Below are 12,611 nucleotides of genomic sequence, written 5' to 3' on the forward strand. Positions count from 1 at the left end.
AATACATATTTTAAAACATTTTTTATTTCTCAAAAGAAGCTTAAAAAAAACTATTTTCTTAGACGGAGATTTTTAAGTATTATTTATAAAACCTTACTCTAAAATCAAATTAAAAAAATTTAATAACAAATTTAAAAAAATATATTTTTTAGACGAAGGATTTAAGGATTGTTAAAAAATAGTTTTATTTTTATCAATTAAAATACTAATTTTTCCGAATCGAATAGTTAGAAAAAATGGTTTTTAAAGGAAGTTTTCAAGGATTCTTTAACAAATGTTTTTTTTTAATATTTTCTTAAACGAAGAGTTTTTTTTAATATTTTCTAAAAAAAAAATATTTTTCTGTAAGGATGCTCAAACGAAAATTAAAAAAAGTATTTTTTTAAAACTTTTTTAAAAATTAGTTTTTTGAAACTTACTTTACCTTTAAACAAATGATTTTTGAAAAATATTTTTCTCGATTGAAATATTAAAAAAAAAATTTTTAGCGAATATTTTTATTTTTTTTTTTTTTCAAACGAATATTTTTAAGGATTTGTTAAAAAAATATTTTTTGTTTCAAATAAATATTTTTTCAAACGAATATAAAAAGGATTGTTTAAAACATATTTTCAAAACAATTGTTTTTATTTCTCAAAAGAAGCTTTTTATAAAAACGATTTTCTTAAACGCAGATTTTTTAAGGATTATTTAAAAAACCAAACTAAAAAAATTAATAGAAAATTAAAAAATATATATATTTTTTAGACGAAGCTTTTAATGATTGTTTAAAAAATATTTTTATTTTTATCAAAGAAAATATTAATTTTTTAATTCGAATAGGATTGTTTAAAAATGTATTTAAAACATTTTTTTAATAAACATATACATTTTTATATAAATAAACTCTTTTGAAAAAATATTTCCTTGAACAAAGATTTTTTTAATAATTTCAAAAAAAATATTTTTTTTAAAACGAAATTAAAAAAATGTTCATACGAAAATTAAAAAAGTATCTTTTAAGGTTTTTAAAGATAGTTTAAAAATTATTTTTTGTAACAAAATTGCAATCTTGGATGTAAAAATAGGAGCTCCAAATGGCGAAAATTGTCTAGCAACAACAACATCACCTAATATGCCTGATGATGTTAGCCTAACCAGCTAACGAAACGATCGTCGCATAGTGGTTGATGTGTGTGTGTAGGACTTCGCTAGATATCAATTTTTCAATGTAATCTCCTTAGGTCATAAAAAGCTCGATTAATTAAATTAATTAAAATACTTTATTTTCAAATTATTATTTAATTAATTAAAAAAAATATTTTTTTCCAAATAATTATTTTCTCAAAAGAATATATTTAAGGATTGTTTAAAACATATTTTTTCTTTCAAAATAATCTCTTTTAAAAAATAAGAAAACGAACATTTCTAGAATTTTTTATTGAAACAAATACATTTTTGTTGTACTGAAGCGAAATTAAAAAAATCAGTCGAAAAATAAAAAAAGTATTTTTTAAAACTAAGAAATTAATGATTGCTTAAAAATATTTTCTGGAACTTATGTATTTTTAACTATTTTTTTAATAAACGTTAACAACTTTTTAAGATACTTCTTAAAGCTTCATGTTTAAAAAAATTATTTTTCAAACAAAGGTATTTAAGAATTAAAAAAAAAATAAAAAATTTCGAACAAATACTTTTTTGATTTGATTTCAAACGAGTATTTTTTAGAAATATTTTTGTTTTAAACGATAATTTTTAAATTTTTTTTCTAAATGAATCTTTAAAAAAAGTAATATTGTTTTAAAAAATATTTTTTCGAAAGATAAAGACAAACAATGATTTTTTAAAGATTTTGTTCGGACTTTATAGACTCAAAAACCGTTGAGCAGATTATATTACATCTTCGTCTGAAAGTATAAAATCCCGCGTTGATGTGGATATGTAGAAGTCGAATACCTTTAGAATGCAAAAAGTTTATGTCTCCAATTTTTTTTTAAAAATAAGTGATAAAGAGGAACACGCCATCTCTTAAAAACAATCGGGTTGTGTTAACCCCTTGATAAGATAGTATCAAATATTGTCTATTTGAAAAACTGACAGATTTGATCGTCCTTGCTTTAGAATGATTGGTGTCACTGCCCTCCTTCACAAGACTTTAATTTCGTTAGGTCAATGAACCATAAACATATTGTTGATATATGTATACAAATTTTTCTTCCACGAAAAACTCATCTGGTTTTTCTTACTATCTCCAGAAAATAAAACTTTCTTTGAGTGCAATAAATTAACAACAGCAGCGACGAAATATTTCTTTGTTACATTTTGTCATTTTTCATTAAACCTTAAGTTTATTTCTTTGATAATAATAATACATTGTTTTATGAGATTGTTGTTGTTGTCTGGTCTAAAAATTTTGTTGTTCTCGTCATTGTCTAGATGATGCCTTCAAGTTTTGTCTAGTGACAATGCTTATTTAGCCATGGTAACATCGGTGTTAGTCTTAGGAGATGTCTCTACATCTCATCACAACTTTAGAAAAAGAGCTGTTGACATTCAATGCCGGTTGTCCTTTTACTGAGAATTTAGTTACGTTATTCCCCTTTATGTCTGTCTTTGTTGTCTACATTCGAAAGTTTTTACTTTTATGGCAACAACAATAACAACAACAGAGATATGCTTTGCAATGTTGTTTAGTATGCTCATCATAGTATTACCTTTTTTATTTAATTAATTTTTCTTTTTCTCTCTCTCTGTCCTTTGTGCTCAATAATGTTGTTGGCTGAATTTTACTTTTACAAGGTCTAGGTGTGTTGGAACCAAGGAAAGAGTGTATTTGTATATGGGTTTTGTTGGTTCGTCCCAGGACAAAGTTTGCGTCAATGTGAATTTGTTTTGTTGCTCCTAGATTCACATTTCTTGTTTGTTTCTCTTGTCCCTACACTCTTTGTCCACTTACCTGAAATCCCTTGTTTTTTTCCTGCTACTTTCCATTGTCATTTTATAGAAATGTCGTGTAGTGTTACGCTTCGCTTTGTGCATAAGTAAAATGTCCTGTAATAATTTTTTATACCACTTAATGTTGTTGTCCTTATTTTCTCTCCATCTCCATCCACACAATGGAAATTCACATTCGCATAGCAGCGGCGGGCAATCTAAACTAACGACTGAACGAATAAAACGCAAACGTAAAACCATAGAGAAGATTGCAAAAATAAGCATTGTCTTACGGGAGAATTACACCAAGGTTGGTGTGCTTTGGCATGGTATAGAGTTCAGATAGCTACTACCAGTAGGTACTACTTGCTGCTGCTGTGGGAATAAATAGTTAGTCGTAGGTTTTGCTATTTGTAATTTACATAAAATGTAATTTGTTTTTCTGCCATGTTTTTTTTTTCTTTACATTTCAAAGTGCGGAAATGCAAGGAGTTCAAAATAAAAGTCAACACTAAGAAACAACTAGAGTTTACAACATTCCAATTTGGTGGGGCAGAAAGTGGAGGAATAAAGAGAGAGAGAGCGAAAGTGTATATTGTGGCATAATTTAAAGGATAATGTGTATTAAATTTCTAGAGAAAGAAAAAAACATTCAAATAATTGCCAAGTATTTAAATAGGGATAAAGTTTAATTTTCGCAGAAAGCTGTTGTGTCCACACCGTGCTTTTCTTTTCTTATTTCTTTTACTACTTCTTTTTGCTTTTTATTGGGTTGTTATACAATTTAAGTTTGGCTTAATTGTTTGTTTATTGAATTTATAGCTCTTATTATGGTCCGCCTGCCAGTAGGGCTGAGAAGTTGGTCATTAATTAAATTGGTCATTAAATAAAAAATATAATAGAATAATTGAAATCAATTCCCAGCATAACTTCAAACTAACAAATATTTCTAGTTTTTTTATCCCAGCATCTTTCCAGAAGGCACGAATGAAGGTGCACTTCTCTTATATTAAAGCGTTAAAATCGATACTATTTAAGCTCCATTGGTTTGCAATTGAACAAGCAAACGTTTTGAACAGGAGTGCTAAAACCGTAAAACTTTGAAAATTTGGTGTAAAAGCATCATCCCCATCATCATCAGAATTCCCTGCGAGAATTATCTTGCGAATTTGCCATTTTGGTTGGTGCCGTCAGGGATTCTTGGAACTTTTAGGCCAATATCCCAGGAAGTATGGACTTGCGCAAGAAAAAAATTTTACCGTCATATAGGGAGCAGCAAGGACAACTTACTGAAACAAATTTCAAAATGATCCGAGAGGAGCTCTTAAACTTCACTTTATCCGAATTTTGTGTGGGAAGTACCCGAAGAAGTGAACCTATATAGCCCATATTCCAACCGGTTACATGACTGGATGAAATAATATGATGTACAATGTCTGCACCAATCAGAATTCCCTGCGAGAATTATCTTGCGGATTTGCCATTTTGGTTGGTGCAGTCAGGTATTCATGGAACCTTTAGGTCAATGTCTCAGGAAGTATGGATTTACGAAGAAAAAAAATGTACCGTCATATAGGGAGCAGCAAGGACAACTTACTGAAACAAATTTCAAAATGATCCGGGAGGAGCTCTTAAACTTCACTTTATCCGAATTTTGTGTGGGAGGTACCCGAAGGAGTGGGCCTATATAGTACATATTCGAACCAGATCTATATTTGGAAGGAATAATACGATCTGCAAAGTTTGGACCAAATCGATTGCTCCCTTCGCGAGTCATCGTCCCCACCATTTTACAGACAAATTTTAAACTTTTGCGGGGAAGGTACCCGAAAGAGTGGACCGATATGGCCCATTTTGGAACTTAAACTAAGTTTGAACAAAATATTACGATACCCAAAATTTGGTTGGAATCGGTTGATCCGTTCGAGGGTTATCGTGCACACCAACCCGGCAGACATACGGACGGGCATGGAACGAATTTCGTCCAAACATACTTGGGGTCTAAAACCGTTATTTCGATGAACCATTTTTTTTCGTATCATTTCTTAATTTTTTCTAGCCTAAAGGCTGATGGTATATCAAGTAAAAAGTCGTTAAATTAGGTCAGGCCGAATTTTACCATAAACTAGTATTAATTATAATGAAGATGGAAACATTTTTCGACCGCGGATATCCTAAATGCCTAAATAATCTTATCTAATCTAAAAAATGTGAACACAGGTGAAAGGTAACACTTACGAGGCGATATCAAAGCATAGACCTATGTTTCCAATTTTTCACGTAAAAGTTTTCTAACTGTAGGGAACCTCAAAAGTAGGACCTTCAAAATAACGAAAATCGGGGGTACCGTTATATGAGAGCTCTACAAAACGTGGACCTATGTTGACGATTTTCAGTGAAGAAATTTCGTGACCACAGAGAACCTCAAATGTCAATTTACAGCTAGTTCGGTTAAAAACTGTAGCTAAAATCCTCAAAATAACGAAAATCGGGAGATACCGTTATATGGAGGCTATACCAAAATGTGGACCTATCTTGACAATTTTTGGTGGAAAAATTTTATAACTGCAGGGAACCTCAAATGTCAAATTACGGTTTGTTCCGTCAAACAATGTAGCTAAGACCTGCAAAATAGCGAAAATCGGGAGGTACCGTTATATGGGCGCTATATCAAAGCATGGATATATGTATGTCCATAATCATTCACATTATACCATTTCACACTACACCTTTGAACTGTCTGGGCAAACGCATCATTTAGAATGCTGCCCCAGCCTGCCTCTATATCAAAAGAGGTTCCCGTTTGATCTCTCCTTAGATCATGAAAAGCACTATTGATGTGTCTGGATAGGAGAGACTATACACGAGATTGCGGCAGAGATTTTCACGGTACTGGTGCTGATGCACCAGTAAACTCTGCGTCTTCTCATAAAGATGGCAAATTTTGAATATTCTTCTACTGTCTAGCACCGCATAGCTTATCACAGGCTCTAGTATTGCCTTCCCAGCAAAAATTTGGATCCGGTAGTCATTACGTAAGCCTTAACAAAGTAATGTAAACAAGCTTCTTGTCGCATTACAAGTAATCCGAAAAGTAATGGGTTACTTCTTAAGAAATTTACAAGGTAAACCTACTTACTTTACTCCTCACTAAGTAATGACGACGGTGGCACAGTGTGTGTGTGTGTCCGACTATAAATACTAGGGTTGTGTGTTCAACGCTCACCGTCGGCACGCGAGTTTTTGACAAAAACAACAACTTTTTGTTAATAAAAAAAAATAACAGTTCGTGGTGCACATGTGCACTGCGCATTTAAGTTCTTAAGCAACCCTTAATATTCGTGTGGCACAGTGTGCCACAGAGGGTTCGTGTGTTCGTGTGTTCAACTCGGGCAGGGAGCGAAATGAAATAAAGTAAAATAAAAGTAAGAAGTGTGTTGAAATTAAAAACAAATTCTCCACATTAACTGTTCTAAAAATAGAATTTTTTTCGCCTTACTTTTCAATTTCTATTGGCCACAGAATAACTATTTATTCTAGTGGTCGTAAAATAACTGGAAACTGAGTGCGACATGGCAAAGAAAGGGGATTTGAGAGTAGTTACGGCTGCCAAAAATCCCTTACGAAACGTATGATTTTGGTAGGACTTTTTTGCTGGGTTATAACACTGTGCAACAAAATGGAGGTGAAAGTCTGGGGCACGGAAGGTTCCTCTTGGGGATGAAAGGCCTTGGTGAGTATATTAAGAACCCCGAAGGACAGATCCGCCGTGAGTCGAACTTCCGCGTTATGGAGTGATGAAGTTTTTGCTAGAGACTCTGTAAGCCATCAGGGATTAGCGTTATATCTTTGTTCACTGTTGTTTTAGCTTATTTTTGAGATGACATGTCTTCAGTCAAGTCGAATGAGGATAATTTTCGTAGAGCACTTCGACCTTCTAATTCGCTTCATTCAATGTCATTTTCGTCCTTTATTTTAAGAGCCGCTATAAAAGTACCACAAGGTGACGTTTTTCAGCATCGAAATGTTCTGCAAAAATGCCGCTCAGCAAATTTTATTTACGGCTCTCATTCACAACTAATCGATTTTGTCGCGTTTTAGTGGTCGTTTTGTGAACGCGGAAGTTCGACTCACGGCGGATCTGTCCTTTGGGATTCTTAATATACTCACCAAGGGCTTTCATCTTCAAAAGGAATTATCTCTGCTCCAAAATTTGTGTTCACATTGTAAGAGGTCATCAAGGTTGCTCTTGTCGCAAATAGCAATGAAGTGTGCGAATGACGTATAAATGCTATCGAACATTACACTCAATATCTCGGGGAACTAAGTGATCCGAATATGAACATCATCAACCAATATGTTAAGGGGGGTGGCTCACTTCAGACCTCCAGGTGGTTAACAGTGTAGGGGTAAATTTAACGGCAGATACTTTCATACTCCTAACATGGAAGAATTGTAGATATTTAACCCACCACATATGTTATCGACGATAAGTTCCGATGACAGTGGTTTCGATATGTACGATAAGTTGACGAATATTATGTGGCCGATTTCAGTCATAGATCAACCAATTTGTTCCAAACTCATTGCACCGCGTAATATTTGTCCTAACTTACACCAAGTTCGAAGATGGGACATGTCGGTCCAAACCATCGGGTATCTCCCCTAAGCTAAAGCTAAATTATTAAGGTAAATGTGTTCGTCCAACTTTACTCTCGGAATAACCGGTTCGGCCCATACTTTTCACATCATAATATTTCTTGCCGACATAGATCCGGTTCGAATACGGACTATATCGGTCTAATACTTCAGTATGTACAATAAGTTGACGAATATTCTGTAGCCGTCTCAGCAGTCACGGATCTCTGTCACAGATAAACTAATTTTTTCCAAACACATCGCACCTCGTGATATTTGTCCTAACTTAGATCAAGTTCGAAGATGGGACATGTTGGTCCAACCTATCGGGTAATCTCCTGCTCAAAAAGCAAAGTTGTTCAGTAAAAAGCGTTCGCTCATTTTTACTCTCGGAGTAACCGATTTGGCCCATATTTTTCACATCATAATAATTTCTCCATGCATAGATCAGGTTCGAATATGGACCATATCAGTTCACTACTTCAAGTACCTACAACGCAAAAGTGCAGTATATGGACATGTTTCGGATCGTTTTGAAAATTTTGGCAGCTGGTTGTATTTGCGGCCCCTATTTCCACAGTACAGTAAGTTTATACTTCCTGAGAAAATAGCTCAAGAGCTCAATAAATCCCGTCTGCAGTATCTAAAGTGTCTGATGAGCACGGCTAATTAGGAAATGAGGCTTCGACTTGACTGAAGCTTTGTACATTGTAAACTTCTTTCAAACGAAGATCCACAAATATTTGGGAGGTATGAGGCGTCTTCTCAGAAAAGTTCAATATTTTGGCTTATGTGCTGCTTAACAGCTGTAGAAGTCTTTACATCTTCATCTATTGGTCCAAAATTAAAAAAAAATCCTACGCTACGCACCAACTAAAACGGCAAGTGGACATGATAACTATCGGAAGAAGGCACCGGCATTGGTCCAACTTGTGAACATAGTTATATATCTCATAAAACTCCTTTCGGTACCTACCTAACAAGAGTTCCAAATGATCGGTTAAGTGTAGTTTAAGGACACTTCCATGATTGTTTGGAAATTTTCATCGAAGGTAGTCCTTGTGATTCTGATTAAAATGTCAATGGCCAACTAAAATTGCTGGTTGGTACAATAACTGTGGAATCTAATGATTCCCAAAATTGAATCCAAATTCAATATGAATCATTTCGGTTATCCCATCAGGTACCTTCTCCGCAAAAATGTTAACACTTTTGCGCTTTAATCCTATTCAAGGACACATCTAAGAAAGTGTTGTCATTTTAATTAGGGATAGTGCTCAGGTCATAACTACAACATTATAATTATTTTTTGCTAGGACAAGTCAATACTTCTTGAAATATGGACGCAGATATGTATGTCGCCATATTAAAGACCACTTTATCATACACCTCACGCACAAGTTATTGTAGTCTTCGTGGTCTCTGTTACAAATTTGTAATTTTATTCGCCACACTTCTCTCGATATTGAACCGAATATTCCTTAAACCCCATCCAAGTGGTAACCTCCCATTAACCTCAACAGAGCCTACTGTTTATATTTTTTTATTTGGTTTTTAGGTTCCTTCCTCTACTTCTAAGCAAAAAAGTAACTACTTCCTCTCACAAAAACCTGTTTTTATTTTAATTTAATGCCAAATATATTTACATCTAAGAATTAAACAAATCCTTTATATTACCTCTCAAACCCTGGCCCCCATAATATTATTATAAAAAATTACTGGCATACTGCTAAATAAAATCCCCCAAAATTGCTTAGATTTGACATTAGTAACATAAATAACAATGCAAATGAGCAAGAGAACAAATGAACGGACGGACGGACGGACGGACGAAGCACCACAAAAAGTCAATTCCAAACACACAAAAAAATATTAGCATTTAATTATTTTCAACCAAAATCCAAATAACAAAAAACTACGGTTCCCACAAAATCCAATTAGAATGCGACTGACCCTTATGCCAAACCACTCCGAATGGTTTTAACTGGCCACAGAGTCAAATTTCATTATACCATGCTGATGATGGTGTACTATTTGTAAGAATGGGTGTGTTTGTGTGCGTCTGCCTGTCTGTGTGGCACAGTACAAATTTACGATAGAAAATAAATGCACTTTCACCTTTCACAGAAAAGAAGAGACACCTAAATGGAATGGATCCCATAGAGCACAACACAACAACCCTACATAACAATATAATTTACTTTTTACTCTACCAAACCTCCAACCCTCACCCCCTCAGGCCAATACATTGCTTATATGGAACAATGTATATAGAAATGTGTGCTAAATCCTGTACGTAAACCAAAGGACCTGAATTTGTTACAATCTCTCACTTTATTTGTATGGGTTTGTTTACAACATAAAACTGTCACTCATCCTTATTATTTTACTTGTTTTTGTTGGTTTTCTTTTGGCTTTGACTTTAGCAAGTTTACAAGGTGTGTCGGTGTGTGTGTGTGTTCGTGTGAATTTTCTTTTAGTGATGTCCTTGTTGGTCTGTTTTGTGTGTAAAGCAGTCACTACAAGGATGTCACCAAACACCCACAAAAACTTCCATAATTTGTTTCTTGTTGTTGTATGCGAAGATGAAATATTAGAGATATACCTTTGCGACATTTTCGTAAAAATTACACCAACCAACACATAATGTTAATGTGCTCTACTCATGTTCTTGTGACACTCTAGCAACCATCCAGTCTGTCAGCCAGCCATAATGTCATTCCATGACATATTTTCTGTTCCTTGTTTAAGGTCTCATTTACCTTTCACTGGCTCGTTGTGTGATGAGTGTGTGTGTGTTGGTGTTTGTTTCTTTGTCAAGGTAATTGTAAACCTTCAATGGAATGTCGCGCCAGTATATTTTGGAAGTAAATCTTAATTTTGGCCAAACAACCAAGTGTATAGACACTACATACAGACAGACAGACCGACAGACATATTTAATTATTATAATAAGGTTTCTTACGGTAATTCGTCTTCTTCTTTTTTATCGTCGGCTACGCTTTCTTGGTATTCGGTGGTCCTTGAAATTTGTTTATGTTTTCTTTTGTTGTTTATATAATGAAGTTATTTAAGTTAAGTTGTTTATTTAAAGAAAAAAAAAACTGTGGTTAGAAAAGTGAATCCAAAGGTTATGAAAAGTTTAATAAAACAATTTTATGTGGTCTGGATATTTTCGTGAGTTGAGAGTAATATATTTAAAACATAAAAGTTTATGACATTTTTAGTAATATAATTTTGAAAAAAAGTAAATTGAAATTTGTGATGTCTTATAGACTGTACTCTATATGTATATACATAATATAAACAAGACGAAGAAGAAGACGACAATTTGAACTTTGTTCAGTGTTGTAGACCACAATCTGACTTACATATTCATATTAGAGATTAGTCTAAAAGTTTGTCAATATTGGCAGAATGTTACGACTCCCAAAAGTCTCAAATCGACTTTAGCTCACTGTTAGTGTGTGTCTCGAAATTACATTTTGAAATCGTTAACAACTATAGGTGGAAAACTAATGAACTGATTCCCATACAAGTTCTTGGACATCAAAATCTAGTCCTTCATCGATCGATTTTATTTTTAAAAATTGTCTTGCTCCTTTTGTGACCAGAATACTTCAGTTTTTTAAGCCAGAAACTGCAACTTTGATTTATTGGTCTAATATTTAAAAAAAATCGATCGATGACGGACTAGACCTTTATGTTCGAAATAAGCCCTCAAAAATGTATGACGATGGATTGAATAGTTTTCGAGCTAGAGTTGGCCCCGCTCGAAAACTAATGAACAGATTGTCATACAATTTCTTGGACATAAAACCCTAGTCCTTCATCGATCGATTTTATTTTTAAAAATTGTCTTGCTCCTTTTATGACCAGAATACTTAAGTTTTTTAAGCCATAAACTGCAATTGTGATTTTATTGGTCTAATATTTAAAAAAAAAATCGATCGATGACGGACTAGACCTTTATGTTCGAAATAAGCCCACAAAAATATGTGACGATGGATTGAATAGTTTTGGAGCTAGAGTTGGCTCCGAAAAAAGCTTTTACAGCAGCCATGCACGCGTCTTTACGAAAAAGTTAACTACAATTCTCTTTTTCATACAAAAACCAAAAAAGCATTCTCTTCTTGTGCATCATTGTTTTACAGCAAAAGGTACACGTCCAAGAGGACATATTTTTCAAAAAAAAAAAAAAAAAAAAAAAAAAAAACAGACAGATGAAAAAAAAATCAGAAGAAGAAAAATCTACGATACCAGTTTGGTATTTTTTAAGGGTCACCCTTAACAGCGACAAATTATGAACAAATATTTTTTTCAAGTTTAAAATGCATTTACCAGAAAAAACATCATTCGGATCTGCTAACAGATTAACCGTTATTGCAGATAGCGACTGATATTCGAATGTGACCCCTGGAATTTTTGGTAGTAAGTAGTCGACATTCTGTTAACTTCGATCAGGACATTCAGATCAGTGCTTATCTTCACAATACATGTAGTGAATAGGGTAGCCATATATTATGTGGTGGATATTTGGTTATTTCTCTCTTAACAAGTAAGAACGGCGTTAAGTTCGGCCGAGTTGTATTGAAGTAAAATGGAAAATTAGCTTCCCTTCGTTTATGAAGAAGAATAACCTTCAAAATACCGAAATTTGGGAGGTATCGTTGTATGTGGGCTATATCAAAACGTCGACCTATACCGACAAATTTCTGGCGGAAACTTTTTAGACTCAAAGAATATTAAATACCAAATATCCAGTATTTCGGTAAGATAATGTGGCTAAAATCTAAAAATACCGAAAATCCAGAGGTACCCTTCTATGAGGGATATAGTAAAACGCGAACCTAACTCATAATTCTCTCCTGGAATATTTTATAACCCCATTCAGTCATTTCGGTGGCATATTGAAGGTACCGTTCTATGGGGGCTGTATCGAAGCGTGGACCTATATCGACGAATTTCAGTCGGAAAGTATTTAATTACTTCTCTTTGAGTTGAGCTGTTAGGCCTAAGAGATACATTGAAAAATTAGGAGTCTGCCAAAGTCCCAC

General features: G+C 33.7%; 1 protein-coding gene across 2 annotated transcripts in view; it reads left to right on the forward strand.

Annotated features, from left to right (window-relative positions):
- beat-IIIc (beaten path IIIc) overlaps positions 1 to 12,611 on the forward strand; it is a 370,410-nt gene that overhangs the window by 276,284 nt on the left and 81,515 nt on the right. The gene's annotated exons all lie outside the window — the stretch shown is intronic.

The sequence above is a fragment of the Musca autumnalis genome, unplaced genomic scaffold, assembly GCF_047663935.1.
Source record: "Musca autumnalis isolate F117 unplaced genomic scaffold, ASM4766393v1 scaffold_2, whole genome shotgun sequence".
NCBI lineage: Eukaryota > Metazoa > Arthropoda > Insecta > Diptera > Muscidae > Musca > Musca autumnalis.